This window comes from Sciurus carolinensis, chromosome 7 (genome assembly GCF_902686445.1).
Source record: "Sciurus carolinensis chromosome 7, mSciCar1.2, whole genome shotgun sequence".
Classification (NCBI taxonomy): domain Eukaryota; kingdom Metazoa; phylum Chordata; class Mammalia; order Rodentia; family Sciuridae; genus Sciurus; species Sciurus carolinensis.
The window spans coordinates 24,450,798-24,466,789 of NC_062219.1; positions in this window are offsets into that span (position 1 = coordinate 24,450,798).

Genomic DNA, 15,992 nt, shown 5'->3' on the forward strand with positions numbered 1-15,992 from the left:
ATACATTTCTACATATATAAAGATTTTAAAAGTCATTTCATATGGATACAATTCTTGAAAAATATTCTTTATGGATAGATAAATAGTTACTCTTTAAATTAAAGTATGTGTTTACAAATCATAACCTTTCCATATCAGCTGAGTATAAAAGAAGTATAAGAATTTAAAATTTTCTATTAAGTTGATTCTTATAAAATTTTGGTGTATATGTCAAACTTTAAGTGAGATACCAGTAGTATGTTCCATAATTTTGTCTGATAATTGTTACTTCATGAAATTTTAATTGATTTGTATTTAATTATAAACCAGTGATGTAGGTTTAATGAAAAACATTATTAATGGAGTGCTTATAATTGAAAAATTTAGAGCTCTTAAGGAAAAAAAAGATTATGAGGAAGATTTAATTCATCAATAAAAGTTTCTTATAATAATTTATATTTGTTATAGTATAAATGTGAAATTAGAATACAAAATGCAATGTAAAAATGTTTAAATTAATCATTGTGTTTGTATAACATAAATAACATAAATACTAGTTTCTATTTTTATCCTATAGGGACTTTTCAGTATGTTTTAATTAAAATAATTTGGTTTATAAATTTTATAAAACTACTCCAATGGCTTAATCAATAAAGATTTATGATGTCCGGTGGTAGACTGATGGACTTTGTGGTTGTTAATTCTGAAGCTCAATGATATCATGAAAGACTCAGGTTTTTTTCATTTTTCCCTTTGAAATCTTTACTAACTTTCAGTTCACTCTTCAGGAAAGGTTTTACAATTCTGGGGATTCATGCAGAGGTGACCATATTAAGTAGATGAAGCGAATTCACCTCTTTCTAAATATGTATGAGGAAAAGGAAATACTCCACACAATAGTTCTAACAGAATGCTTTTTATTTCATTTACCAGATGACACATTGATATAGCCACTCTTAAATCACCCATTGAAAGGAAAATAAGATTATAAATGTTAAGGATTTACACCTAACCTGAAGAATAGAATAGTTAACTTGAATAAAATTACATTTTTTTTCCTAAAGAAAATGAGGTAAGTGGACACTAAGTAGACATTGTTTTATACACCCTCAGAGTTTCAGTGAAATTCTTGTAAATTATTTTTTCTAGTGATGTGCATGTTAGGCTATTTTTCCATCCTATATTTGGTTCACTTTCTTGTGTAATTTTAAATTTTTTTATTCTATTTGTATACTATGCATGTCCCTGGGCATATCTACCTGTCTTTATCTTTCCTTGCTGTCTTCGTTCATGTACGCAGTTGTAACAAATACCATAAACTGGGTGCATTAACAATAAATGTTGCTTTCTCGCAGCTCTGGCGGCTGGGATCAAGGCTCTGGAAGATTTGGTAATAGCACACAGTCTTTAGCCTTTAGAAGGCCAACTTCTATCTGTCTTCTTACAAAGCAGAAGAGGCAACAGGACTCCATGGTATCTCTTTTATGGGAGGGTTGTCCTCTCATTCATCATTGCTCTACCTGGATGATCTAGTTAGCTTCCAAAGTTCCTCCATCTAATACCATCCCCTTAGAGGTTAAGGTTTCAATCCATATGTCCTGGGGGACACAAAATCTGTAGCATTCTTCTTCTCCTCCCCTCCCCAATCTCATATCTTTGCACGTAAAATGTATTTATTCCACGTCAGTAGCCCCTGCAAAGTCTTAAATTGTTCTAGCACCAACTCAAAAGTCTAAAGTCCAACATGTTATCTGAATATCATTTAAACCAGATATGGGTAAGACTCAAGGTTTGATTCACCCTGAGGAAAAATTTCCTTCGAACTTCTGAGACTAAGCACTCAAGCAAGTGAGGTGTTTTAAAAATGTAATGGTGGAACAGGCATATGGTAGACATTATCATTTTAAAAGGGGGAAGTTGGGAAATAAGAATGAAGTGAGAAGTTCCAGGTAAGTACAAAGCCTAATGAGATAGTAAATGATCTTAGACCTTAATGAAAGAAAATAATCCCCTTTGACTTGCCACTGTGTTTCCCAGACCTACCAAGGTGGCAATGTTACCCCTACTGTTGAGGGATGGTTCCTCCCTGACTCTCTGTCTGCGTCCTCTGGTTTTTCTGGGATGGGGTAGCAATACCCTACAGAGTAAATAGTATGGTCTATGTAAATAAACCACAAATCATAGTGTCTGACACATAAGTGTGCAAATACAGATTTTCTTGTTCTTATAATTAATATCTTATTAAAATTTATATAGAGACAATCTAAGAGAGTAAATGTAAGATCCAACTTCTCTGCCATCTGCTCTAATTTCCTTTTTTAGACATAACATATTATTTGCTGTTTCCTAATTAATCTCGAGAGGTTATTCACAACTTGTGCTATTCATGTATTTTATTACTGAATTCTTCTTTTTTTCATGTAGACATTGTTAACGATACAATGATGTATTCCAACTTCACAGGAAGGATTTGAGAGATTGCTTATAGAAAGATTATTGTGTATGTGCATCTCTGTGTGTAAAACATATATGTTTGTTATTATAATTATTTTTATCACGTTTCCTTCAAATTCTCATTAAATACTATTAGAAGCAAAGACCAGTTATAGAATTAATAATTAATCAATTATTCATAACCCTGGACTTAAGTAAATGTCTCTGAGCTAAACTACCCTGAGAAAAGGGCCTCTCAAGTTTGCCCTACTGAGTCTGTTCTCACTGATTTATTTAATAAGAGACTCCTGTTCTCCCAACAACTGATTTCAATGAGAAGAGACTTTCTTCTTATTCTGTAAGAAGAAAGTGATTCTGTGATTCTCTTTTCATAAAAATATGTTTTTAGGAGTTGTCAGAGATGCTGAGAACATTCTCTGGAAGGGTTTTCAAGGTACTGCCCTAAATAAAGTGTGTCATTCTTGTTATCTGGGTCCTCTGAAGAACTATGTGCAAAGAGTTGCAGGAAAGGTTACAAATGGTATATCTGCTCTGAAACTCACTTCTCCATGAGTCTTAAGAGTGCTTTAAGTATAAACTCCAGCTGAGTCCATGGTTCAGACAATAGCCCACAAGCCACCATCATTCCACTCCCAAATGCTCATGCTAGCAAGCTCCCCCTGCATCCACAGGGTGCAATCTCATGGATGACTTTTGGGTTGCTGATCTTACTTTCTATTCTCCCTGGTCCAACATTTTGAGAATCCCTTCCCACACTCATTGTTAAGACCTTGCCATTCTTTGATGTACACATTTCTCCTGCCAGAGTTTGTACTTCTCTAACTTTGTTCTGATAGATTCAGTTCTAGTTTGAGGTCTGAAAAGTTAGAGGAGTCTGAAGGGATCAAATATTCACTTTCAAGAAAGTTTCTACAGGTTATTATGTAAAGGACACTCGAATCTCACAGGGTGAGAGGCTTCTGAAAAGTGGTCCTTTCAAACTCCTTTCATCCACCCAAATTAGTCTCATCTTAGATCTTAGAACATCACTCCTTTCCAACCAATGTAATTATCTCAACCCTGGAAGCAATAAGCAATGCAGGGTTATACTTCTCTGAATTCTATTTCAATCAGGTTTTCAGACTTTTCAGATATAGTATGGTCTATTGATACAGGAGAGTAAATTGCTATAAACAATTTGAAAAAAGAGTTTTCAATTATTCATTATCATTGAAAATACATATATTCTATGGTGTATCCATAAACCTTCTTGGTATGAAATGTATTCACATTTCCTAAAGGCATATATGAAATGTTCATGGCACAGGCTAAGGTACATGTGAGTTTCAGTTAATCTTGAGTTGAAAATGTCTGCTCATACTGAATGTTGATGAGATAGTGAGGGAATGAGAATAGGAGCTCAGGAGTTTCAGGCCAGTCCGGGAAACAGAGTAAGACCCTGTTGCAAAACAAAACAGAACAAAACAAAAGCAGGAGATGTAACTCAGTGATAGATCACTTCCCTACTATGTGCAAAAAGGCCTGGGATTTGGTCACTAGCACTATAAGAAAAAATAAAATAACATTCATAGCACACTTATTTTTAATAAGAATTTAAACAATTCAAATGTACATCAAGAGTAGGATAGATAATAAAACTGGTTTATTTAATTAACAAAATACTAGTAATCAAGGAAAGTTGATGAAAAGTACTTATACACCACAACATGGAAAACAAACAATGTAATTATGAGTAAATAAAACCATTACCCTATGTAAATTTATGATTACACAAATGGTATGCCTTTACTCTATGTACAAACAGAGAAACAACATGTATCCCATTTGTTTACAATAAAAAAAAAGTATGAAAGAGCAGATAATGCATGATTTTGTTACATTAAAATGTAAAGAAAAAGGCAATTTATTTGTAGTATTTAGAGATCCATACTTATATAGTAGATCTGATAATGGAAAATAAGAAAGTGATTACCCTAATAGTCAAGATAACACTGTATGCTTGCGAGGTGTGTTTACAGTTAATAGGATGCTACAGGAAGGCTCTTTTGAGTATCTGGCAATGCCCCATTTTTTTAGTTACTTGGTGCTATACTGATATTAAACTAATGATAAAAATCAATGTGACATTGGGTCCTTCCCTGTACAACTGTTATACTTCACACTTCAAAAAGTTTTTCCAAAAAAAAATAATCCTTTCTAATATGTAAAATAGGAAGGAATGAAGAAAATGAAGGATAAAAGTAGAAAGCATTAAAAAATATGAGAGAAAACTACACACCACAAGTAAATAAAACAACAAATTTTTTTTGTGTGTGTGTGGGATAATGAATCCCAAAGTAGGTGGCCTTGGGCACAGAGACAGCTTAGAATGAATTCACATGTATTTCCCCATTTTTGTAGATAATACATTCTCAAGCGTGTAGATAAAGTTGAATTTTTAAAATGAAGGAAATGATTTTAATTTTATAAGAGATCCTTCTATGGAGACTCAATATTTTATAAAATATGAAATAAATATCAACTTTATGACACTTGTTTTGAAATAAGTTAATATGAAATAAGTACACCATCCATTCTGTGCCACTTAATAAATTATTCAAATGTTACAAATCAAAAAATGTGATCAGCACTGAAAATGAAAAGCATTACCTTCTGAATAGTCAAGTAATTTTCCCAGGCAAAATGAAACAGGAACCAACTGATGAAGGTAGGGAGTGTAGTTTCACCCTAAGATTACCATGTGCAAGGATTGGGATCTGAACCCCAACACCACAAGAAAAACAAAAAGAAAACCCAGACTTTTCAGACATAATATGCCCTGTTGATACAAAAGGATCTTCAATTTTAGTCCTTGGAAAACAAATGAAGTTTATCTTGATCAGGTCTCACAAATAAATGGGATAAATTAGGTTGTGAAAATAATATCTTCAAGAAAGAACTTGCACAAATCAAACTGTTTTCAAGAATGAGGGAGGTGGAGTTTCTTACAGTCTCTTCTAAGCCTTATGTTGTCTCATACATGAATTTTTTGGGGATACCTCACATCCTAACCATAACAACTAATATAACATCAAGCTTCATATTTTTCAGCTTCCAGGTTTTTCTATACATATGCATGATCATTAAAGGAATCAACTACTTTTTTACTTGAAAAGTCTTTGAAAAATTATAAATAATTAAGAAATTTAAGTTATATTAACCAGTGTAATGAAAGCACATACATGTTATGACATAAATATAATTTATACTTTTTAAAACTTGTGACAGTAGTAAATTTGATCACAGTCAGTGATACAAAGAAAACTAGTGTATTAGTTAGCATAAAAGGTATAAGTGCTTCATACACTGAATTATGCACAATAAAATGTGGGTTAGCAATTTTCATAGAATTATTGTCCTATTTAATTCTTATTGGCTTATACAAAAAATAAATCAATTTAGAAGAGTAATCTAGGAAAGAATGGCCAAGGCATATTTTTTTAATCAAAACTAATGGAATAGATTTGAAAGTTTTTCTTAAGCAACCTTTCAAAGTCCAAATTAATTTCTATTATTCAGAAAGAAAGAAGGAATGAAATGAGCTAAATATTCATATCAAGAAACCAAAAATACTATAATTAAATTATTCCAAAAGAAGCAAGTGGAAGGAATTAATAAGACTACTTTGAAATGACTAATACCCTGATAGACCTTGCATTATTATTCAAGAACAAAATAAGAGAGATAAAAGAAAATGTATTACAGATGTGTAGGAAGATTAACCAAGATCAAACACAGATAAATATTACATAAAAATATATGTATTGGTTAAAGTGGTCAAAAATGATTGACAGTGACAAGAAATCCAAACTGGAAAGAGGTTTTTAAAAAGTCTCTATTGATACATAACTGATAAATACTAGTGTCAAGTTGATCTCACTTCTTTTATGGTCATAGGATCAATGTCTTCATTGCCTGCGGTTTCTCTTTCTCTTAGCTGTGCACCTCTCTTTCTGAGTATTTCATTCTCAGATTCTTTCCTCGTAGGGTCAAATTGATTAGAAATACTCATCCTTACATTTTCCCATCCTTAAATCCATTAAAATAATGTATTTGCCACTCTTCCTGCAGTCCAAGTCTCATGATTTCCCACTGTATCTGAGTTAAATATATTTTATTGAATCAACATAAGCCCTGTGTAAAGATAACTTTCCATGTTTTTCATTTAGGTTTATTCCTGGAAATGGATTTGAAACAGTCTTATGTCCATCCACTGAGATTAAAGAATGAGACATCTCCTTAGTGTAAAATCAGGATGGTATTGGTAGACAATGGTAGAAAGTAAAATGAGTAGAAAGTTGCAAAACCAACAAATATACATTGTACCATGTATTTATTCCTTCAACAATATTGATTGAACAGTTTCTATAAACTAGATACTTAATAATTTTCAGTGATATAAGTGCTTGCCTTTGGGAAATTTGCTACAATTAAAGAAAAATCTGAATTCTGTGACTTAACAAAACACAATTTACCTACATTTTCTTAGCAAGAGTTTCCAATACTTTATGTAACTAAAAATTAATTTACCCTTTGACAGTGTTGCATTTCTCAAAGGGTATTACTGATTCACTCATCAATCTTAATGATATATGTTCAAGCTTATTTAACAGCTTTGTATACAATAAAAAGACTGAACATATACCTCATGGCCATCTAGAAAAGAATGAGTACATTGATTATTTATATTATGAAATAATATGTCACTATGAAACTTTAGGAGGAAAAATGTCTTAGATGCAAGGACTGGAACTTTCCAAAATGTATTAATAAGAAATATGTTTAACCAAAAAGTGTCCATGCATTTGTGTGAATATGTTTGTGTGAGTTTGTGTAAGTGTGTTTGTGAGTGCTTTAAGTAGCAGTGTGTAGTGCAAAAGGAACAGGCAACATCGTTTGCCTCAGAGTCAAGGACTTATATGGATTGAGATCAGATCTGGGAGAATCTTCACTCTTCATTGTTTCTTTAACATATAAATATTCATGTGAGTGTAAAACTCCTTGTGCAATAAAACTGTTTTTCCTCACACAATTGCCTTAGTCGGTTTTGCATCAGTATAACAAAACACCTGGCACAGGCTACATATGAAGAAGTTTATTTAGCTCACAGTTTTCGAGATTCAAGGTTTCAAGGCAGGGCAGAGGCTCTATGGTGAATGCATAACCTGGACTTCTCATCCCAGGACACAGATGGGAATTTTGGGAGTACTCGCCTGAGCAAGTCAGTGTTTACATCTCAAGCCAGGAGCAGAGAGGACAGGAGCAACTAGTCTTGCTAATTTTATAAAAACAAAACAAACAAACAAACAACAACAAATCCTCTGGCAAGAATTCGAAGGGTGCCAACAAAACTCTCTAAGGTCAATCCACTAGGCCCCTACCACTCATAATTTCTACAACTTCCCAATAGCATCACGCAGGGTACTTAGCTAAAATCACTAGGTCCCTTGGGACAACCACATCATATTCAAACCACAGCAACTATATATTTTATAGAGAACTAGAAGAGAAGAGCTCAAAGATTTTGAACACAAACAAATGCAAAATAATACAACTCTTTTGAAAAGGTTTCTTGCAAAACTAAATATATTCTTAGTACATGATCCAGCAATTGTAACCATTCGTATGAACCCAAAGGAGTTGAAAATGTATGTCTATACAAAAACCTGTACTCAAATGTTTATGGAAGCATTATTCCTATTTGCCAAAAAATGTACTTTTGTGAGTGAGTAGATAAATAAACTGTGGTACCTCCAGACAATGAATTGTTAACAAAAAACTTTCAATGATACTTGTTAAAGTGCAGAAAGGCAGAATTTATTAAGGATCTTCACAATAAGTATAGGAATGGCTCCAGTAGAATTTAGCATTGGTGGACAAACATTGGGCTCAGTTCCAAAAACTCACGGGTAAATGGGAATTTACTTCTGAGGAATAGAGTGGGGATTAGTGGATGGGAAATTACAAAGAGGAAATATGAGGAACAAGGAGGATTCTGACTGAACAGACCAAACAGGATTTCTCTGAAGACAGGTCAGGATCAGAGGTAAATACATGCCTAGGAGAAAGATCGGAGCCAGGCTATTTCTCCGGCAAAGATTTTTTTGTCAGCACTAAAAACAATTGAGCTATCAAGCTATGAAAAGACAAGAGAAATCTTAAATGAGGATTATTAAATGAAATAAGCCAATCTGAAAATGCTCCATATTTTATGATTCCAACTATATGCAACCAGGAAAAGAAAAATCTATGGAAAAGTAAAAAGATCAAAGGTTGCCGGCAGTGGGTATTGGGGAGAAAGGAATAGGTAGAACAGAGGGTTTTTAAGGCAGTGAAAATGCTCCAAGCAATACTGTAGAGAGAGCTACATGTCATTACATGTGTTCAAACGTATAAAACCAACAGTGAACCCTAGGACTCAGGGAGAATGTGATAGGTCAACATAGGTTCAATAGTTACAACCAATGTTTCACTCTGTAGGAGGATGTTGGTAATGGGGTTGGTTAAGCATGTGTGGGGGAAGAGGCACATGGGAAATCTTTGTACATTTCTCTTCGTATTTCTGTCAACTTGAAATTTCTCTAAAAGAGTCTTTATCTAATAAAATAGACTTGAAATAAGTAAAATATTTTATACAACTCTAAGAAAAACTAAGCACGTCTTTCCTAGGACATAAAACATCCACAAAAAATTTGAACAGTGTTGATGAACTTTTCCTGGCAGCCATATGTAGATTCTGCATCCCACATGTTCCCACACACACACGGGAAACATTCACAAAAATCAATGGCACACCAAATGTAATAAATTGTTGCACAAATATCACATAAATGATATTACATAGGACACATGAACTTAAAACTCACAATTTGAATGTTTATAAAAGTTAAATTATAAAATTCTACATTTTTAGAAATTAAAAGCTACTTTGTGATTACTCATTAATGAAGAAAGAAATCATGATAGAAATGCAAAACTCATAGAACCAAATAACATATATAGAAATACCAAAAATTTTGAATACATTAGAATCAAATATTTCAAGTGAAAGCTAATCTATAAATCATTACATTGAAAAAAAGCCAAAAATTAATCGACTTGATATATAATATAAGAAATGAGAAGAAAGAAACACTACTATCAACACAATGAAGATATTTAAAAGACAATGTTGAAAATTTTGGTAGGGGTCAATAACAGAGAAATCAAATGTGGGATAGAACAAACTCAACAGATGTATAAAACCAGCGGTGACCCTGCATGTAAACTAAAGCAGAAGAGTAATTTTGATGTAACAGTATAGGTTCACCAGCGATAATTAAGGTAATGATTTTGAAAAAGACCTATAAAACAGACCTTTTAAGGTTGACCAAAAAAGAAAAAAAAAATGAGAAAAATAAAAATATATATTATTCCTTTATTTCATTTAACAAATTTAACTAAAAAATCACTTAAATAGTATTCCTTGAAGAGAAACCATATATTATAAAATAATTATTACCAAGTTAATTTGTATGTTCACTGTAATCCTAATCAAAAGTACAGAGGATTTTTTTTAATAACAAAAAGACATATTGATTCTAAAGTTCCATGGAAGACAGGAAGATCATTAGAAGTCAAGAAAGACTTTAACAACTAAAAGTAAACAGAAGAGAAATACCTAACTGGGATAGTGGGGCTAAGGTTAGAATCAGATAATGCAGGTCTCCCTGAAGAACTCTGTAGATACATGGAATATCACTGAATTTGTCAAGAGCAGAATGATAATAAAATAATTAGATTTGTGCTTTGGAAAAATGATTTTAGCAGGGCAAACTGAATTAATACAGCAAATTAAACATGATCCTGGATCTCTGGTACCTTGTTTCTGTCCCCTGTGTTGGAAGAGTTCAGCCAGTTACATAAACAAATTTGTGAACAAATTACAACACAAACTTGAAGTATTAAAAAAGCACTTAGAAGCAAAGGATGGACTGGTAACTCACCGTGGGGAAAGCATCACAATCAGAAATATTTAATGTAGGACATGCCTATATGTGGTCAACTGTTCTTTTGTGTGCAGAAAAAATAGAGATTTTATAACAAAAGACTATGTATCAGAAACATGGAAATATGCCTATTCCACAAGTGATGTGATTTGATACTTTGATGCTCTGGTGTGTCAATTAAGAATATCTTTTTTTTTTAATCATTTAGTTAGTATGATATCCTAGTCCCTAAATTTTTTAAAGCAGGCTTGAAATAGTTGAGAAATGAAAATATCACTACTAGGATCAAGTGTTATATATTGATAGCATAAAACAAAATTAACCTCATTTCAAAATAACCAAGATAAACAAATAGAGCAAATACACCATTTCCTTGCCATGTCTTTCTTTTAAAATTGCCATAAACATTTCAAATTAAGTAAAATGTAAAAATTGATATATGGGCTATATGGGATGGTAATGTCTATTGTTGGCCCTAGAAAGATATGCAAATTTGATTTTATCAACTCTCTGCTTAACTGATTCCACTGTAACATTAATATTTAAGGCAATTTTCAATGTGTGACAGTGGGAATGCTGTATCTTGAAGCAAATTTTATTATTTTGACATGTATTTAAGGCAGTATTCTAGCTTTTCATAAATGTGTACTCCAAGAAAACTCTTATAGGAAACTAATATCTAAATCAATTGAAAATGAATATAGCAATTAAAATGTTATAGGTTAGTGTATACATGTATACACTAACTTGTGAAATGTATACTTCATGTAAGTCAAAAATTCAGGTAATCTGGAATCAATGTTGGATATGATTTAAAGATCTCAGTTTAAAAGACATTTGAAATGCATTATCACTGCTTTGTTTTCATAGAGTGAGTGGAAAAAAGATAAAATACATATTGAAGGGAATAGGTGATTCATATTTAGTTAACAAACTAGATTTACAGTGATTTATAGGATCCTAGAGAGTATTTCTTTTTGAAAGAGGATATGCTTGCTCGTAAGAAGATTAGATATTAAGATGAAAATAAAATACTACTCCTTTTTTCTGTAGGGTTAAAATGCTATGTGGTACTTAGTCTGAAATTTTTCTTTTATATGGTTGTAAATTGCTCTTTATTTTGCATATTCAAAATTCCCTATTTCATGTTTCTATTCTGTTTCGAGGTGTATATATTATATATCAGAGTTGGATCTCCTATATGCAGCATGACATAAAAATCCTATTTTCTATTAAAGACTGAACAACTTTTAAAAATAAGCGTATGCACACATTTTTAATGTGCAGAGAATTTGCATTCATTTGCACTTTGAAATAGTCTTATTCACTCACATTTTCTCTACTTTTGTTACTTTTGAGATAATTTGCATAAAGTATGAAAGTTGCCCAGCTGTTCAGTGGAATATATTATTTTTTGCTTTCAAAGAAAGCACAAGTGACATTTCCCATCCTGAATTTAGTACTCATTTTATTAAATTTCAAGTTAAAGAAACAAATATCACGTAAACCAATATATGCTGTTAATGAGGAAAGACAGTAAATCATACTAACAATTACTTTGGAAGTCAAGGAGTTTCCGACATGCAATTGCTTGGTAAATATATATTTCTAATAGTAACATACTGTCCAATTATGTCACAAAAGGTCATTAAAATAGGAAAAACTGTTTGCAAACAAATAAAATTATCTTATTATAATAGATATACATTTTAAAGTTTTTTGTGGATTAGTTTTCACAATTACACCTAGTATTCATACAGAAGAGATAGCATGAAGTAGCAAGCATATAAACTAAATGTAATTGAGCAAATGAGACCAAATTATAAGTCAGTTTGTTTTCAGCAAATAACTGTTTTAGACATCTGTCATGTAACTCATTACTAGAAAAAAGCTTTTGATGTTTTTCACCCTCATCATATTTATTTGAATTTCATCATTTAGAAAAAGAAAGGGGTTGACAGTTAAATATATCCTTTTTCAACTCTACCTTCCAAACTTGAAATACTTCTAAAGATAAAAAGTGATTTCAGGTCTCTTCCTATTCAATTCGTTTACAAACCAACTTTTGTTTCATAAATTTTCATTGGAAAATCATGTCTGCTCTGAATTTAAACTTTCTGCCAACCAAATAGTAGCCATTTTATTTTAAATAGTTTGTGTATGGTTATTCCCTACAGCCATAAAAGAATATAAATGATAAAGCAGTTCTGGAGACTGAGGCAGGAGAATTGCAAGTTCAGTCAGGCTCAGCAATTTAGCCAGGCCCTAAGCAACTTGGTGAGACCCTGTCTCAATATAAAAAATGAAAAAGAAAGTTCTGAGGATATTTCTCATTGGTAAGCACCATTGGGTCAATCCCTGGTGCCAGATAATAATAATAATAATGATGATAAATAATGTTCATATACATTTTTTCTACATGAAAGAGGAAAAATGATAGGTTTTTGATTTTAATTTTGTTTAGCCCAGTAATCTGTAATGATCTATAGATTTTTTTGAAATCATTTGAAATACTAATATACTTAGCTCATCAAGGTTATTGAAAGATAAAAATCTGTGTTCAGTACTATTTTGTGAAGAAATCCCAAAATGAAATTTCAGGTATTTATGGTATTTTTGTTTTTCTTTTTTGGTACTGGGGATTGAACTCAGGAGCACTTGACCACTGAGCCACAGCCGCAACCCTATTTCATTTTTATTTAGAGACAGGGTCTCACTGAGTTCTTAGCCCCTATCTTTTGCTGAGGCTGGCTTTGAATTCTTGATCCTCTTGCCTCAGCCTCCCCAGCTGCTGCAATTACAGGTGTGTATCACCTACAGTGCCTGGCTGTTTATATTATTTTATAATCTATTTTCCACTGGCATAATTATTAGATTAGAAACCATTTAAGACAATTAGATATTATCAGGGTTCACTGTAATCAAAAAGCTTTCATACACACACATAAAATATATATGAGTGTAATATGAACTCTTAAATATATAAATATTATATACAGTAAATATATATGCATATTTATGGAGAAAAAGAGAGGTGCAGAAACAGAGTCAGAGAAGAGATCAAGATGAATTCACTCCCTGAAAAACCATGTAAGAATAGAAAAATTTTCAAGTTTGATTCCATATCAAAAGATGGCAGTGACATCCCCTTTACTTGGGTTTTAAATAAAATTCCTCCCCTAACTCATGAAAATATATTTATTTACCTCTTTTTAAATTCTATTTTCTTATATTTTTTAAATTATACAGAAGAGGTTAAAAAAGAAACTACCATACATCCTGCTTTCAAATTTCAAAAGTATTTTAACATTTTTTTGTATTTCTTGATTGATTTGTGTGTTCAAATTATCCTGCAAAAATTTTCTAAAATTTTTTTTGCCTGCTGTTTCCTCATGATTACATTGTTTTTCAGTTTTTTCATGAATAGGACAGAAATGACGTTATCTCCTCTTTGTTACAACTTGTCAGGAATTATGTAGAGTCAATGTGCACTCAGATCTGTTATTTTAAATTCAATTACTGGGTTCAGTTTTGACCACTGAAAAATAAATTCCATAAATTCACAGTAATATGAAGTTCTTATTTGCAAGAGAGTGAACATTCACAACTATAGAAGAAATAACAAAATTAGAAAATCATCCCTGGGGACTAGAAAGAGCAATTGAAAGTTTGTCAAGAACTATAATCTCAACTATATCCTCACAATTGACTTAGAAACCTCATAGATCAAAGAGACAAATTATTCTCTTTAAAATTATTCAGAAGTTTGTAGCCATTGCACTAAGACAATAAAATTATAAAAGAAAGTTTGCAAAGAAACAAAACTACATTTCTTCCAACCTAGGACAATTATTTAAATTGTAAAATAACTACTGATTCTGATAACTTTGGTCAAGGGCCTGTTAAGGTTCATTGTTCATATTTTATTTGACTGCTTCATGAGATATATGATTAGCAAATATTTTAATCCAGTACGCAGTTTGATTTTTTCTGTTTTGTCAGCTAATTTAGAAAAACAAAAGTGATTAATTTTATGAATTATTATATCAGTGTATTATTATCATATCATATTTTGATGGATATTATATAAAAGATATTTGCTTAAAAAACTCATTGATGAAAAAAATTAATTATTTGAATTTTTTTTTTATAGTACTTTTTTTTTTTTTTTTACTGATGAATTCTACCAGAGTGTCAGAAAGATAGTCCATAATGCTAACAGGAGAAGACACAGGTTAGCAGGAATGTTCGTAATTTAGTTTTTGACATGTAATGTTTGACATTACTTTTGTTATTGCTAGTCTAACAAAAACAGAAAGTAGTTGAAAACTAAAAATTTGGACTGGGGCTATAACTCAGTGGTAGAGCATTTGCCTCGCATGTGTAAGGCACTGGGTTCAATTCTCATCACCTCACAAAAATAAAGAAAGAAGGATATTGTGTCCATCTACAAGTAAAAAACAGTAAGAAAAAAAAAACTTTTGAATTACAAGTCCAAGTGAATGACATGGATGTTGGAAGACAAAAGGGTACACAAGACGACTCGTGGCGGTATTTTTGAGAGAAAACAGAATGAACCTAGAAACTACCATGATTTTAAGGTACTGGTTCAGGAAAGAAACTAAATAAGATGTGAAGAAAAGATAGGAAAAGGCCAAGGTAAAGTCATGGCACAACACACAGTGGAGGGAAGAGCTGGAAATATTAGAGAAATCATCACCATATGCAATGTACAGAGTTCAATAAAGCAAAGGGAAAAGAACAACTGTAAAGCTGATGTCTTCACTAGACAACGTAAATTGAGAAGAGGCAGAAGCCAGAAAACAATGGATTAGATACAATATGAAAGAGGATATGGAGCCAGTGTGCATGAATTCACTCTCAATTCTCATGGATTTAAAGAGGTAAATTGGCTTATATCTAGAAGATCAAGGAGCTTTTTGTTCATGAAAGGAGAATTCATTATGCTAAAAGGCTGATGAGAAGTCAAAAAAAGTAGAGTGCTTTGTACCAAAGAACATAATGATCCAGAACATTGATGACAAGAATTGTCCTAAGGAGCCTAAACCTGTTAAAAAAAAAACAAAAAAACAAAAAACAAGGAGACAGAGAGATAGTTTTCTAGGCATAGGTCTGGGAAATGAAGTGGTTAAGCCTTATGTGAAAGATGATTAAGGAATGAACAGGAGCACTGGGGAATAGATATGGGGTTACTGAAATTATGAAACTGAAATTGTAGACCCAGGTAGGGAGCCCCTGAACAATACTTCAGACTTAGCTGACACTGAAGAACATTAATGTGTGGTGTCCCCAGGTTGCATGTCTTTGGTTTTCTTCAGCAGCACCTAAGAACTTATGAAAATTCTACATGATGAAGAAAGATGGGACACTGACTAATTTTGGAACTAAAAGTGGATTTAACTAAAGGGTAAGGTTTGAGGACATGTCCCATTGTATCCTTAAGCTCTTTTTTTCTTATTGCTCACTGAATTATCCCAGTTCAGAGTAAAGGCAGTTTACTATTATGGTGGT